We start from the raw sequence: 16368 nt of genomic DNA, 5'->3' as shown, positions 1-16368 counted from the left end.
TTTGTCATACCACCACCGATAGACAGTTCCTCCAGCTTTTGCAGATGAGCGATATTTCCGGCTATAGTATCTCCACCGGCTGCATTGATGTCATTTCCCTCCAAATTCAACATTTTCATACTTTTAAGATGGACGAAATTCTGTGCGAGCTTCTTAAGAGCGAATGTCTGTAAGGGTCAAACAATGGTGGCACCGGTCAAAAAATAGATTTGGCTCCTTTTTTGCACAGTGATAGTACTTGGTACACAACCCCTCAAAATAGCTTTCTTTCTTCTCAGAACCCCTCGTTGCCATGGCAACAGGCCAAAGAAGTTTGGGGGCCATTTTGCCGGATTTGGGCATGTCAAAAACATGAAAATTGGCCAACTTTAGGGCACTATCACTGAACAATGCTTTAACTAAACAACAAAAGCAGAATATGCTGATCAGAGCAATGCCTCAACTTGTATGAAATAGCAGTAAAGTTAATCTCCTGTAAATTCTAAGGCCCTGGGCAGCCTGAATACAATACACTGTTTTCAGGTTGTAAAGAATCTGAAATTTTGCCCAACTTCAAAGCACTGAAAGTCCATAAGTATAAAATATTTTCGCTTGCAATTTACTACAAATAATAACCTACTATAGGGCTATTAGATGAATGCTAGCAAAGTTTGGGTTCTTGTTTTGTTGCTACGCAATCGTCCGACAAAGTGGGTCAAATTTCATGATTTTGATAATATGTCATTTTGTGCTCTCTTTAAACAATCATAAGTCCCATACCAAAGTTGCTCTGCAATTAAAATTCACATGGATTATAATCCAATATATTGTCTATCAAATGCACATTTGTCAAGTTCGGGTTCTAGTTTTGTTGCTACGTAATTGTCCTTTAAAGTGGGTCAATTTTTATGATTTTGATAAAATACATTATTTTGCATCATCTTCGAACAATCATAACTCACAAGCCAAAATTGTTCTGTAACTAGAATTTACCTGAAATGTAAACCAAGATATTGTTTCTCAAGGTCATGCTTGTAAAGTTTGGGTTCTTGTTTTGTTGCTAAGCAATTGTCCGTTAAATTGGGTCAATTTTCATGATTTTGATGATATATAATTTTGTGCTCTCTTTGAACTGTCATAAGTTGCAAAGTAAATTTGTTCTGAAATTGAAATTGGCAAGGAATACAAACGAATATATTGTCTATCAAATGCATGTTTGGACACTTCGAGTTCGGGTATTCTAACAATGAATGTACATGTCCCTGAAAGTAGGTCGTATTCCACTGACTTTTCCACAAATCATGTTCTAGACAACAGTGATACACAGTCTTTGTTTTTATAGACCGATGTAGCAATGTGCTATCACCATGAAAAAAAAATTGTAGGGATTATATTCTACACAAAGTCATATTTATGTTTAATGTCAGATTAATCCACTCTGAACTTTCAAACATTCTGCTAGTTTTACTGCTAAGCATGACGTATGACTACAGTCTTAAACATGTTTGCATCCCCACAGTATGACTCTCGAAGACTTAGCTTATACAATGTATATACATATTTGGAACGAATATCATAAATCTCTGTGCATCTTTCTTTTCACGGTAGCATTTATGTGAAAACATGTGTTTTTCAGTTTCTGCTATTCAATGGACCATACTCGTTTTAAGCAAGGGCAAGAACGAACCTAGTAGGTACTCTTGAGGTTTGCCTGAAATGCCAACTCCTGGCGGCGATTGATGTTTGTTTGCTAGTCTGTCTGTGTGGAAATTAGCTTGACAGGCTAACGTCAAAATACGGCGGAGGATGATGAAGGTCAGCATCTTGACCTAACTTTGTTCAAATCTATCAACAGTAAAGATCAAAATGAAGCAACGAATGACATTTATCTACGTCTTCCTTTTTGGGAGACACATATAAGCTTGCGAATTGGCAAGGAAATTGAACTTGTACGAACTAACATTTCTAAATCTGATTTGCGATCACAAATAAATGATTGCCTTTGGAAGTCCATATTTGTGGCAAAAATTCAAGAATACCAAAGTTCATGTCTTTGCTGAAAATGAGTGTGTTAGCAGAAGTTGAAAACACAGTCACATGTTTTTCACATTACTGTGAAGGGAAAGATGCACAGAGATTCAAGATATTTGTTCCAATGTAGAAATAAGTCGTCATATTGTGGGGATACAAACATGTTTAAGACTGTAGTCATACGTCATGCTTAGCTTTAAAACTAGAAAAGTGTTTAAAAGTGCAGAGTCGATTAGTCTGACTTTGTGTAGAATATAATCCCTACAATTTTTTTTCATGGTGATAGCACATTGCTACATCGATCTATAAAAACAAAGACTGTGTATCACTGTTGTCAAGAACATGATTTGTGGAAAAGTCAGTGGAATACGACCTACTTTCAGGGACATGTACATTCATTGTTAGAATACCCGAACTCGAAGTGTCCAAACATGCATTTGATCAAGGAGGTTGATAGACAATATATTCGTTTGTATTCCTTGTCAATTTCAATTTCAAAACAAATTTACTTTGCAACTTATGACAGTTCAAAGAGAGCACAAAATGATATATCATCAAAATCATGAAAATTGACCCAATTTAACGGACAATTGCTTAGCAACAAAACAAGAACCCAAACTTTACAAGCATGACCTTGAGAAACAATATCTTGGTTTACATTTCAGGTAAATTCTAGTTACAGAACAATTTTGGCTTGTGAGTTATGATTGTTCGAAGATGATGCAAAATAATGTATTTTATCAAAATCATAAAAATTGACCCACTTTAAAGGACAATTACGTAGCAACAAAACTAGAACCCGAACTTGACAAATGTGCATTTGATAGACAATATATTGGATTATAATCCATGTGAATTTTAATTGCAGAGCAACTTTGGTATGGGACTTATGATTGTTTAAAGAGAGCACAAAATGACATATTATCAAAATCATGAAATTTGACCCACTTTGTCGGACGATTGCGTAGCAACAAAACAAGAACCCAAACTTTGCTAGCATTCATCTAATAGCCCTATAGTAGGTTATTATTTGTAGTAAATTGCAAGCGAAAATATTTTATACTTATGGACTTTCAGTGCTTTGAAGTTGGGCAAAATTTCAGATTCTTTACAACCTGAAAACAGTGTATTGTATTCAGGCTGCCCAGGGCCTTAGAATTTACAGGAGATTAACTTTACTGCTATTTCATACAAGTTGAGGCATTGCTCTGATCAGCATATTCTGCTTTTGTTGTTTAGTTAAAGCATTGTTCAGTGATAGTGCCCTAAAGTTGGCCAATTTTCATGTTTTTGACATGCCCAAATCCGGCAAAATGGCCCCCAAACTTCTTTGGCCTGTTGCCATGGCAACTAGGGGTTCTGAGAAGAAAGAAAGCTATTTTGAGGGGTTGTGTACCAAGTACTATCACTGTGCAAAAAAGGAGCCAAATCTATTTTTTGACCGGTGCCACCATTGTTTGACCCTTACAGACATTCGCTCTTAACGCTTTCCTCGTCCATTTTATTACCGTTCAGATTAAGATCTTCAAGATGTTTTAAGGCACCCAACTGATCGATGATCTTTCTTGTAGCAGAAGTTGACATCCAAGAGTTTCTTATGTGTAGCTTTTGCAAGTATTCGAGGTATGGAAAGAGCTTGGCGAGTGCGGATGCGTCGGCGAGAGTTAGCGTCTTCCTTACGTCAAGATTGAGAACGGCGGCAACATCACTGTTGTTGGCGGGAAAGGCGTTATTGGGTATCACCTTCACAGCGTTTAGTAGCGACGAGAAGAAATCTGCATGGTTGTTGAAACCGTTTGCTTTCATGTAGCTTTCGTGTTCGTATGCGCCCTTTTGAGCGCAGCCCGCCACAAAGTGAGTCAAAGTCTTGGGAAACTCTTTACATGGTAGAACGGGCCATCCCCACCACTTCTTTGGATTCCGGAGCTACACGATTGGAACGAAAAAAATGCTTGAAATTCTTACATATACTTTTGTAGTAGACAGCCCTGTAGTTCACACACCTGCAAAGTCCACGGCTGTACGATACAACTAAGGCCACAGCAAGTAAATTCTATGGATGCATTCACGCCTGTGTTGCAGCAAATGCTTGTCAACAAGAACAAACAAGAAATTTTGTTGCCGTACCGGAATCAGGTATATTCGAAAACATCCACTAAAACTGAAAAGTATAAACTTGTAGAGGCAAACTGAAGAATTGTGACTTTATCTACAGACTTAAACATCCAGGGATTGTTACATGCTGCACTGATTGAATAGTTTAATTGGGAAAGGGCCCCATGTGTATACACTGTACAGGGACACGTGCGTTTTCTTGCGTGTGTGTTCAGCACCAAGGACAGGTATATCTACCTTATGTAGACAATGAATGGATACAGGAATCACTTATTAAAACACTTGCCGTGACGACCGAAAGCAAGAAAACCCTGCAATAGTCCACATGGCGATCTAACATGGTTCGCAAGATTTGCTGTTGCCCTGCCCTGCACCACCACCCCCTCTCCAACTGGCGCAACCCCTATATTCTAGCTCAGTATAGGCAAAAGCGATCAGAGGAGCAAATCAAACATAAAAGAATAGATTTCATGCTATTCACCAAACACCAAAATGTGCCTCTAAACAACAAACTTCAGGAAGGTTAAAACAGTGAAATGTCTCTCATAGACGCTTTGTTCACAACATCCGTTTCAGTATGATTGCTCACGGTCTCACAGCGACCCCTAGTGACAAGAAAGCAAACTGCAGATTTTTCGTTGACATAGGAAAAAGAAACTTGAAGTTGACTGGGTAACGTGGACTCTATCGTTAACACTATTGGACAAAGCTAACCAATGGCAGACAGCAGGCGGATCTAAATAGGGTAAAAAATGCTTATAACATTTTAAAACTTGACCAATCACACATAGAAATTAAAGAAATTACCGCATGGAGTGATGGTAATAATAATTTTGTCCGCAAGGCGACACTGCTGTGTCAGTATGCCATTGCGCTGACATGTCTGCACCCAATTCATGCCTCTATATGCCATGTAGTATAAATCATCAAAACATTATCATAAATATCCCGTACGTACCCAGGTCCTGCAGAGCCGAGGCCAGAACGGCTGGGCGGTCAGCAGTGCGCTCACCACGGCGTTGTTACCGCTAGAGGGTTCTGATACCGCCGACACTGGTTTGGGGCATTTTTCCTTGACATAATCCTCCCAGCGTCGTTCCCTCTTTAAACAGGCGTCTACAAAGGGGATAAGAGACCGCTTTGTTACTTTCGCCGAGAATATATCATAATGCCCAGATGAGTTCGAAGATGAACGTCACTTTGTTACTAATTGTTCACGATATGATGATAAACGCACGAAGCTGTTCACAATCCTTTCCTCATGCTCAGAATTTGCTACTTTCTGTACGATGAATAAATTCAGCTATATCATGGAAGGCGATAACCCTTATGATTACTGTGTACAAACATTTAGATGTATCAAAGAATCTTAGAACCAATAGTGTACATGACACGCTAGACTCAACATGTTGACTTAATTTAATATTCATATCTATCTGAATTTTCCCTGTTTAAATGTACTGTAAGTAGTTGTTATTGACCTTACGAAAGTCGCTGTACTTTTGTTGTGTCAATAATGATTTCTCTTTATGTTTTTGTAGCGTGTGTACATATCTGATTCATAAGCATAACTGAAGAACACTTCTTTTCCTTGACCAAAGAGAAACGAGACTTGACAAATTTATAATAATTATATAAAATCAAAAATTAAACTTCTTAAAAATCAAATCTCTTAACTGATGGGAAAGTAGTCTTCTGTACTCTTTCATAAAAGAAACGCATATCATGGTAGGACCCTAACGACCACTCTCTTGTTGCAGTCCAGCAACGAAAAAGAAAAACTGATTGGATTTGAGAGATGACAATTGGCATGTGGCTTGTAGAGATATGCACTTTGATATATAACGCTATGCAGATTCAGTCTCATACAACACCTATGTGGTTTCAGAGAGAACCCGGCCAGGGTACATGCCCTATTTTGTAAGACGTACACTAGAGACCCGCAAAAATATACACAGGAAACGAACCTCTTACGAGTGGTTCACTCTCCTTCACGAAAGATAACTTCTTCTTCACGTTGTCGAACATGTCCTTTATGTGGTCATCATAACGGCGATATCCGGTCCGTACTGGCAGTTCTGACTGGGCGAAGTCGTACGTCCATTCTCTGGAAAGGAAAATATGAAAGATATCTAACGTTACATGTAACGCTAGTTCACCTTTATCCGTAGGTATCCAATATCCGCTCTTTTTAAGAACAATGTATTTAGGAGTATCAAGTCAACAGATGATGGTTTCAAACAGCAATATTTGAAAATATTACAATTTGAAACTACCGTCCATCAACTTTGATATCCCTGGATACCCTGTTTAGAAACACAGCGGATAGAGGTGAACTAACGATACCACTCAAAAACCATGACGACGGTATGTCCAGAACACGTGATATCAAAGCCAGGCGATCTGATACAGTACCGTAAAAAGCCGTTTGGGGGTGTTTGTTTGTTTTTTCCTCGTTTACAAAACTTTTTCCGTATCTTTTATTCCATTTATTTTGTATACAAACAGTTCTGGAGGACTAACTTCGTCTGCTCCACCTCATACGAGGATGAACGATGATGATGATTTTGTATACCTATGATTATTGGTTCAATTGTACAAATGTATATGGTATTTATTATTCTCTCGTAGTTGCTCAAAGATAGATTTTGTATCTCTTATTCTGCTTATGTTGCAGTTCTATAAGATTGTTGTTTGAATTGTACATGGCTTGTATCATTCTCTCGTAATTTCATAGTTGCTTACAAGTAAAATACGTAAAATGCGCAATATTGTCATGTATTGTAGAGTCCAATGATCGAAGAAATAAACCAAATATTGTATTATAAACCTTATTATAGAATATCGTTAGTTACTAGTAGTTTACCTCATGCGACAGGTGTCCACGTTTGCGTTGGGATCCTCCTCACTCTGTGTGGGCTGTAGTCCCGTTTGAATGGTAGAATTCGAGGTGTTTTCGTTCGGAAGGACCGATGTCAAGACGAAGTATACGGACAGGAGTATGAGATACAACCGTACACCCATTCTGAGTATAATTGACAAAGTGGTGCAAGAACCTAGCACGTTATATTATTACAACTACTTACGTAAATAGTTATGATAATACGCTTTAAAAGCAGACAGATAGAGCTTTCATGATATCGATGGAGGCTTTAATCATACAACCTCTTGTGGCTGTTGAAAGGTGTCACTAGCTTTCAAACGGATGAAAGAAAAAGAGGCGTGTTTCAACTGAAACGCTTTGGATTGTGGCGAGGTGAATGCCCCATTAACGTTACATGATGCATGAATTCGTGTTATGTAAAGCTAAGGACACAAGGACGCTGTATGTACGTGCTCTTTGTCTGTACATTTTTTGGAGGTCACATCCGTCAAGTTTTTTCTGAAAATGTGGGGAAGGAATGGCAAGAGCAGGGAGGAAGTCGGTCTCAACGCATGTCAGCCCGAAAGAAGACAAAGTTCTGCCTGCACGTAAAGTTCTACGTCATGTATATACGTGCTCTCAATCTGTCGGATTCCGTACGAGTTCGCACGGAGGCGGTATGGTACCTACCACTTGCGGATCCAAAAAGATTGCCCACGTTTTGGCACGTAGACAACACGTATTTGCACGTACGGCGGGTTGTGCCCTTAGCTTAAGCCTGGGGCACAACCCGCCGTACGTGCAATTTGTCCGTACGTTTTTTGTGGAGGCCACGTCCGCCACGTATTCCTGAAAACGTTCAGTCTGTACATGGCAGGTGCGTCGCCCGTACTGGCACGTACGGAGGGCGAATCCACAGCCCGAACGCAGCTGCAGAGAAAGTTCCGCATGCACTTAAATTTCTACGGCGTGTCTGCGTGCTCCCAAATCCGTGGGATTCGCCACGTGTTCGTACGGAGACGGTACTTACCACTTACGGATACCAAAAGATTGCCCACGTTTTGGCACGTAGACAGCACGTATTTGCACGTACGGCGGGTTGTGCCCTTAGCTTAAAAGAGGTCAAGGACGTTGAGGGGGTCGGTGGATGTTGGGTGAGAATAAGACTGTAATGTTACATCCTTGTTTACTACAATACAGGTTTGGGATAAAAATATGTTGGAAACGTCTTGAGTATATATATGGCCAAGGGGCCTCTCCATTGGACGTACACACCAAATTCTCTCATTCAAAGATGTGGGATGGTAACGTTATACTATCGACAGTGGCAATCATCGCCGTTAATACAAATTACATTGAAAATGTCTATGCATATATATTCATAACTAATAAACTGCTATGTTTACCGTAGATATTGTGTGCACAATGATATAGCTGATATTGCAGGAAGGAATTTGATTGACATCACACAAGCAAGAACACTGTGAAGTCAGAGACGGAACGGAAAATGAGGCCTCGAGGACGGAATATCTTGGATTCCTATCCAATCTCGTATGCAATGATTGGCATAAGAAATCATTATTTCATGTAGAAAAAACTTTATTCTTGATAACACTATTTCAGAAGTAAAAGGTGGAACACAAGAACATTCAAGAATGTTTCACTCTCAACACTGACAAAATGATGCTGTATTTTCATCAGTATTTAATATGCCTGTCACCAAAAAAAAATGAAAATGGTAAGTAGGTACAGTCAAACCTGCCCAAGTCGACCACCCGGGGGACCGGAAAAAAACGGTCGATTTGGACAGGTGGTCGCTGAGAGGAGTATCGACTCAAAACATGCCCGATGCAAAGTATAAATGGTTTCCGCTGTGTTGAATGGCAAATAGCAAGCACACTGCACGCACGCGAAGAAGCGAGGTATTTAATTTCAAGTACAACACGCACACTGTAAATTGTAAATTTAACCCCAAGCTTTTATCGAATTTTTATACGATACAGTGTTTTAAAGCTCAAGTATTTGTATACTAACGTTTTAGACAGTAAGGGAACTTTGATGCTGTCAGTTAACTACCATACAAGCCTTAATGCGTCGCTATGTTCTTGATCTGAAATAACTACGGTGCACCTTTCGAATTCGATGCCCGGTACGTCCCGATAGCGTACTTACCCACGGCTGAATGTACAGTACAGTACAGTTGGACAAAAGCACTCACACGTTTCGTATGAGCTACACAGATCTTTCTTTAAAAAGTATGAGGCTATATACGTTTCAGCATTCGTTCACTTTGAAATGATATAGATTTTTTTTTAAATGTTCTGTAACAACTAGATTCGGATTTTCTTACAAGGATTTCGGCACAAAATTGCGCTAGTTATCATCAAAAATCGATGAAAACCTCAATTTTGAAAATGATGCGGTCGTTATGGGTCCCAATTTGGGCCGGTCGCGGTCGCGTTGGCCAGATGGCCGTTGAGAAAAGGTCGCTTAATGCTTACGTCAATGGGGAAAAAAATCGGGACCGAGAAAAAGCGGTCGAAATGGCCAGGTGGTCGCTGAGAAGAGGTGGTCGCTGGGGCAGGTTTGACTGTATTAAGCTATTCTCTTTATTGCCAAGCCGTCTACGTAGTTCCAGGAAGGTGGGAGTAAATGAGTTCTTTTCATCTGTAAAATTAGATAGACAATTTATTGTACGGCTCTATCCTTGAAGTAAACACGACTTGCATGATGGGTAAACCTAGATCACAATTGTAATTTCCTGACTTGCATATTCTCCTAAACATTGTGGTCCAAAATCACTGCTTTGCCTATAAATCTATCGAACACATTTCCTTAGTCCTTCTTGATCATTTAAGAGGAAATGTTGGTGTAAACTCTACAATGACTTTGACAGAGACATCTGCAGTTCCTGATATATAACGTTAAATCTCAGAGTTTAAGTTTTACAAGAACATACTCGTACTGTTGAAGGACAGCCATTTTTTCTAACGCCGTGCAATATAAATTTTACAAATACAGCACAGCAAAGCACGCACTCTTTCAAATTTAAGACTACGACACTTGAGACATCAGATAGATGTATAATGCTTCAGATGTTGTTTCATCTTTTAGATATTTTCCGAAGGAGAAAACAGATTGTTTTTGCTGGTGTGTTCTTTTTTCTTTCGCTCTTCTAGCAGAAACGGTTTATGGAAACGGCTATTCTGTGTAACAGCCTAAAACGAACAGACCTTGCTACCTGGGAAGTCTACCTGGGCTGGCTATCATGTCAAGCTACTCAGATGCCCCATTCATAGTCCAAATCATTATTTTGTTCACTCGCACACACTACTTTGTGGCGAGCCTAATGGTATAGTATTGTATTTGAGTAGTAAGTCTAGAGGGAAAACATTCTGCATTTTCGCAAAAATGTTGCCTCTCTTGTTATTCTTCATTCCAGAAGTGACACCCAGAGCACAATGCTTAACTCCCTGTCGCTAGATTCGAGAAGCACGCCTCCTCCGCCAGTGTCTTTCCTCATCTCCAAACGTACTGCGTTCCAGCTAGACGTTGTGTTACGGTCTGAGTCTGTTTGGTCATAAAACAACTTCACCTTCCATGGCCTAACGCTGTACACCTTGGCCTGTAGTAGCCGTACCACCTCCCTCACATCGTTCTCAATATGTGGAATGTCATCCGGTTTGGTCACAAGAAGAGACAGTATCGGTTTGCGTAGGTTAGGCATCTTCAGAAATTCCTTTGTCATGGTCAGTAGGCTACTAGCAACTTCGTTGCCTATTATGAGTGTTTCTAGCTCCTGCAGTTTAGCGATGTTACGGGCTATGATCTCTCCACCGGTTGGGGTGATTGCGTTAGCTTCCAACGACAGTTTCTTCATGTTCTTCAGGTGGATAAAAGTCTGTGTGAGTTTCAATACACCTTCGTCATCAATGATGTTGCTGAACAGGTCGAGATTCGTGAGGTGTTTCAGTTCGCAGAGGCGGTCTATGATCTTTCTCGTAGCAGAAGCCGACATCCGAGACTTTATTATGTGCAGTTTACCCAAGCATTTGAGGTACGGAAAAAGTTCAACCAAAGCAGATGCGTCAGAGGTGGTGAACTTTCTACCCTCCAAGATAAGCGAGGCAGTGGCAACAGTCTCGGTGGTGCAAAAGGCAGCTTCGGGTATATTTAGATCTTTCACAGCGTTCAGAAGAGAAGAAAAGAAGATTGTGTAGTTTTTGACGTTGTGAGCTCGCATGTAGCCTGGTTCGGTGCCCGCCATAACGCAGTATGCCACGAAGTGTGTTAGAGTCTTTGGTAACTTTTCACAGAGCGGAATACGTGGCCCTAACGGTTGCCAACGTGCCCAGTACTGACGTACCCAAGGCCGGAGCTCTCTGTTCTTGAGTAGTGCGGTCACAAAGGTGTTGTTTCTGGAACACTTTGTTAGCGTCTCCTCCCATAGTTGGTCTTGCAGTGCACAGTAGTCTACAGAAAGACATAGTGATCATTGTTAATTGTTTTAGCTAATAAATCAACATTCGCAACACTGGTACATTGTCTAAAGACTAAGATTGAAACTTGAAGGTATCTTGTGTGACTGACTTATTTCGAAAAAAAATTGTCACAGACATTTTGTGCAAAGAAGTGCTGTTATCATGATAAAGATGGAAACTCACCTTGTATTATTATTCTGCTCTTGTTCACAAGATGTTGTATTTTCTTCAGGTTCTCCTTGATGTCCGTTAAGTTTACGCCAGGGGAGGATAGCTGAAAATGCTTTTCCTTTCCATGCAGTATAGACTGGTCGGAACGGTACGTCCATCTCCTGAAACAAACACACGTAAGATTTCAGAGCGCCGTTGTGAGAAAATATCTATTGAGACTTACTACATTAGTGGAAATATTGACATAACAGGTGACTATCATATTTTCAAGATATCAACCCGGAGACTTGGCTGTAAGGTTTGATCCGCTCACCCCTACTCTCTTCGGTAAGAGAGGCGTACTCCCCCACGGAACCCCCTTTGAACGTCCTGTCCTTGAGGCGTAAGGTTGTGGCATTCCTATTGATAGAGATGCTACCAACGCGTTGACCAATGGTAGCGAATCAATTTAACACCTACGGTACATTTTACACAAGTTAACCTGTCTGTCATTTGTTAGGTTTATCCGATCATATTAACGATAGACTGTGCACTAGCAAATCAACATCAAGTTCTTCGCTATGTAAACGGGAAAAGACTGCAGTTTGCTTCTTGGACACTAGGGGTCACTGTGAGACTGTGAAAGATTCAATTAAAATCGTTTCGTGATAATGACTTCTAAAAGACATTTGTAGTTCTATTAAACCTCCCTGAAGTTCGTTGTTTACAGAGGCAATTTTGGTAAATAACGTGGTATTTATTCTATTAAAGCTGTTATTTGCTCTTCTGATCGCTTAGAAGTGTCGACTTCGGGGCTAGAATTGGTCGATACAGGGGTTGTGCTAGTTGGCAACGTCAACTCTTGCGAACCATGTTACACAGCCGTGTTGACTGTTGCAGGCTTTCTTGCTTACAGTCGCCACGGCTTGGTGTATGAAGTGATTTCTGCATTCATATGCATTCACTGTCTGCATATGGCAAATATACCTGTCCTTGGTGCTGAACGCCATCCACATCGTTTTACCTTTACAATTTCAGTCTTTGTGAGATGTTTTCCCTGATTGTAGTTCAATTATGGATATAGAAAACATGATTATGGCAGCCTCCATCCTATATTTCCTATAGCTCAGCCAAGAGTAGTTGTAGACTGTCCTAAGATTTCAAAATTATTTACTTTGGCCAAGGAGGTTAAAAAACACTCTTTGAACCTCCTTGCTTTGGCTTAGACTACAGTGAATAATTTTCATAGATATATTGTAACATCCTCTATATACTTAAACTGACAAGCAAAAAAAAAACAATTTGGGCGGAAAATAAGATACCTTCATTCTCAAATTTTATCATGATAACAAGAGTTAAAGTGTTAGAACATGGTATCATAATCAACAAGACTTTTATTCCTGAATTCAATAATACGTGCGTGAACCTGGCCTTAACATCGTTGACAATGTCGTTTTTTGCCGCAAGTTTTTTTACTGGTTAACTTACTACTAGCTGTGACTAAGCACTTATCTAAATTGATAACGTTATATTGTAGCTGAAGAAAAGTCAGTTCCTCCTACCCAAGGCCTATTGATATTATGTACCAGATGTTTTCACTTTTGGTAGATCATCGAAATTATTGTCTTTACCTACTCCGAACTCAGGTGGCTATTAAATGGCCCTCCGTGTTTAAGGAGACCCACACCATGAGAACCCTAAAGAACCCAAGACACTTATCGAAAAGAGTAGGGGTTCTTCCCGGTGTGAGTGGATCAAATAAATCTGTCCGGATATGCAGCTTGTACTCTTCAGTACAAACTTGGTGCTTTACGCAGGTTATGACATAAGATGAATTTCGTAATGGAATGTTCTAGATACGCTAAGTTTACGCAACGAATTATTCACGTTTCTCGAATCAAGTACAACATATTTCAAAAGACTCGATGCTACAGACAGATTTGCACATATATTTAGATGTCAGAACTACCATAATGCAAAAATAGGCAAATATATCAAGGACTGCTTCGCTATTAGAAAGAATACTGAAGCTAATGATTAGCCTACTTCATTATGATACTAAATGAATGTATTATGCTAGCCCCTATTGTTATGTTAACAAGGTTGCTAAGCTTTATCCTATGCCTCCATTTTGTACTTTATGTAATAGTTGTTGCCATATTTTGTACCATGTACAATTGTCGTGCAATAAAGTTCTTCATAAGGCCGCGGTTTACAAACAAAAACATACATGTCTAATTTACTGTCCGACAGGCGAATGCTCTCGGTAGTATAATAAGGTGTCAAGACTACCACAGACGAAAGGTAATCAACATAGGGCATACTTACATCGCATTGCAGGTGCCAGCGTCTGTATCTATGGTCGGTCCACTTTCTGCATGCTGCATTCCCGCTTTACCGGTGCAGTCAAACACATTGTCGTCCAAATGGCCGGTTGTCAAAACGAAACACACGAACAAGAGCCTAAAGCACAGTCGTCCGTCCATTCTGAGTCCAGTCCCTGGATCGGGTGGTCCCGTTTCATAACTACACATGTATTGTTTACCTTTAGGCTGTTGCGTCACACTCAGACTCATTATTGTTTGAGGCATTCCAATAAGGGTTTTCTATGGCTGTAAACATCATTTTCATTTGGTTAATACCGTCCAAATCAAATTGGCGTGGATGATTATTCATAGTTACAAATCGTATCCTTGACTTTCTGTACAAAAACAAAATCTGTGTACCCAGGATTGAAGAAATTGAGGCAGATATGCATAAAACATATATTACCATGGTCAATAGTGACAACGGAGGCCATATACATATTCATGTACGTGTATATCATACAAGCACAAGATGATATCATATTATAATAGAACATAAAGAAAAAGCCACAAGGATAAGCATTCAATGCCCTGAAAAGTCATTGAAACTTGATTTCTTTGTGTTATCTTCATGATTATGTTTGTAGTGAGCAAAAGTTCAATTCAGCACAACAGACAACTGTATTTACAGTTACGTACAGTAACAAAGCATAGGGTGAGATGTACTCATGCCATTTAAGTTCTGACTTAGGTCAGCTGCTTATTACACTATCGTATCGCATTAGGAGAGCTTATCACAGGAATATGCAATACTGAACACAAGTTATACATAGTATAGCATCCTTCAACACATACATTAGACATAATGTCTACAAGTATGAGTATGCGCTTCTTATTAGTAGTATTGCAAAATCAATCTCTGAAGATGTTGCCATGCATTCTGTTACATGTTTTCTCAATAGCAGAGCCAGAGGCAAGTCAAACACCTCTAAACAAAAGGAAGTTTACACCATTTTAACATCATTTGATTGTTAGTGAAAGCTACTGCATTATAGTAAGTGTACGACATACATTTGCAGGGCTCGAAATACCACCTGCATATGCAGGTTAGTGCAGGTAAAATTGGAGCTGAGTTTTATACATTAATGTCCCATCATGCAGGTGTATATGGATTGTTATTAGGTACATTGACTATTAGCACCTATAAAGTGTAAAAGAAAAAAATAACAATGGTTCCTGAACAATTTTAGTATGATTCATACTTCCTAAATTCCTAAAGTGGTGCAGGTAAAATCTGTCTGGTGCAGGTAATTTTCAATGTTACCTGCACCAGTGCAGGTATGCAGAAAAAGTATTTCGAGCCCTGATTTCTGTGCCATGTTCGAACTTCCATATTCATACATTTGTATGTTTTTATATGTTTTATCTAACAGAATACAGAAAGGAACAAAATCTTTCTCAAAATGCATGTCTTCATTAAACTGCATAACAAGTCTTTAAACACGCATAGCCTCCTACAGACAAAAATTCTTGCTGGAAACTATAATGTACAATATATACAGGCTTGTTCTGTTGTGATTAGATGTCCGGGGGTGTGCCCAGACTGATCATGAGTTGTTCCATGTCCGGGTCCTCTGCCCAGTGGACCTGGCTGCCAATCATCAGGGCCTGGAAGATGTGCTGTAGGCTGGAGATTTTGGACATGGCTTGCTCCAGATGACTTTCAAACCTGGAAAAACATAAACAAGAAATCAAAGATGCTTTAGAAATAAGTAGTAATATTTCTTTTCAAAGGTTTCCAGGTAGCTTGAACAGGTGCATTCCTCATAAAGTAGGGTTGGATGATTTGAAACACACTATTACCATTTGTGTAACTTGTATGGCAGTTAAACATTTGTATTCTGTGGCCTGCTTCCTTGAACCGTATGCTCCCCCCTTCAATAACACCCCACTAGGGGTGGATAGAGGGATACAAGGAGAAGATTAAGATTAAGATTAAGCTGAGCCTGAGGTTGATGTCCTCCATTTTGACCCTGTCCCTGCTGTCGTCCTGTGCCCTTTGCTGCTGTCCCTCCTTCCTATGCTGTACCTGGGTCATCAGCTCCCTGTTCCTGACTTGTGTTCTGAGGACAGGACAAGACTGTAAGGCTTCTAGAATAAGGCTACACATTAGAAGTGGGTGCAGGCAAGGTTGTTTTTTTGATCGGTCCAAAAATGGTTCCCTAATTTTTTTGTATTGATCCACAAAAAAGAAAAGTTAAACCCTGTATCATACTGGCATTATATACTGGTACCCAACCCTACCACACATATCAACCTGAACCTGTTGGTTCTTATACACTTTCATGCAAAAAGTGAACAGATAGGAAAACTGGCATCTGCTTCTCTATACGCCCTTAAACTGTGTGTACCAAGGATTCTCTTTTTGATATTGATATTTCTG

The sequence above is a fragment of the Branchiostoma floridae genome, chromosome 5 (assembly GCF_000003815.2).
Source record: "Branchiostoma floridae strain S238N-H82 chromosome 5, Bfl_VNyyK, whole genome shotgun sequence".
NCBI classification, from domain to species: Eukaryota; Metazoa; Chordata; class Leptocardii; order Amphioxiformes; family Branchiostomatidae; genus Branchiostoma; species Branchiostoma floridae.
The sequence above is the reverse complement of the archived record's forward strand: the minus strand, read 5'-3'. Positions refer to the sequence as shown.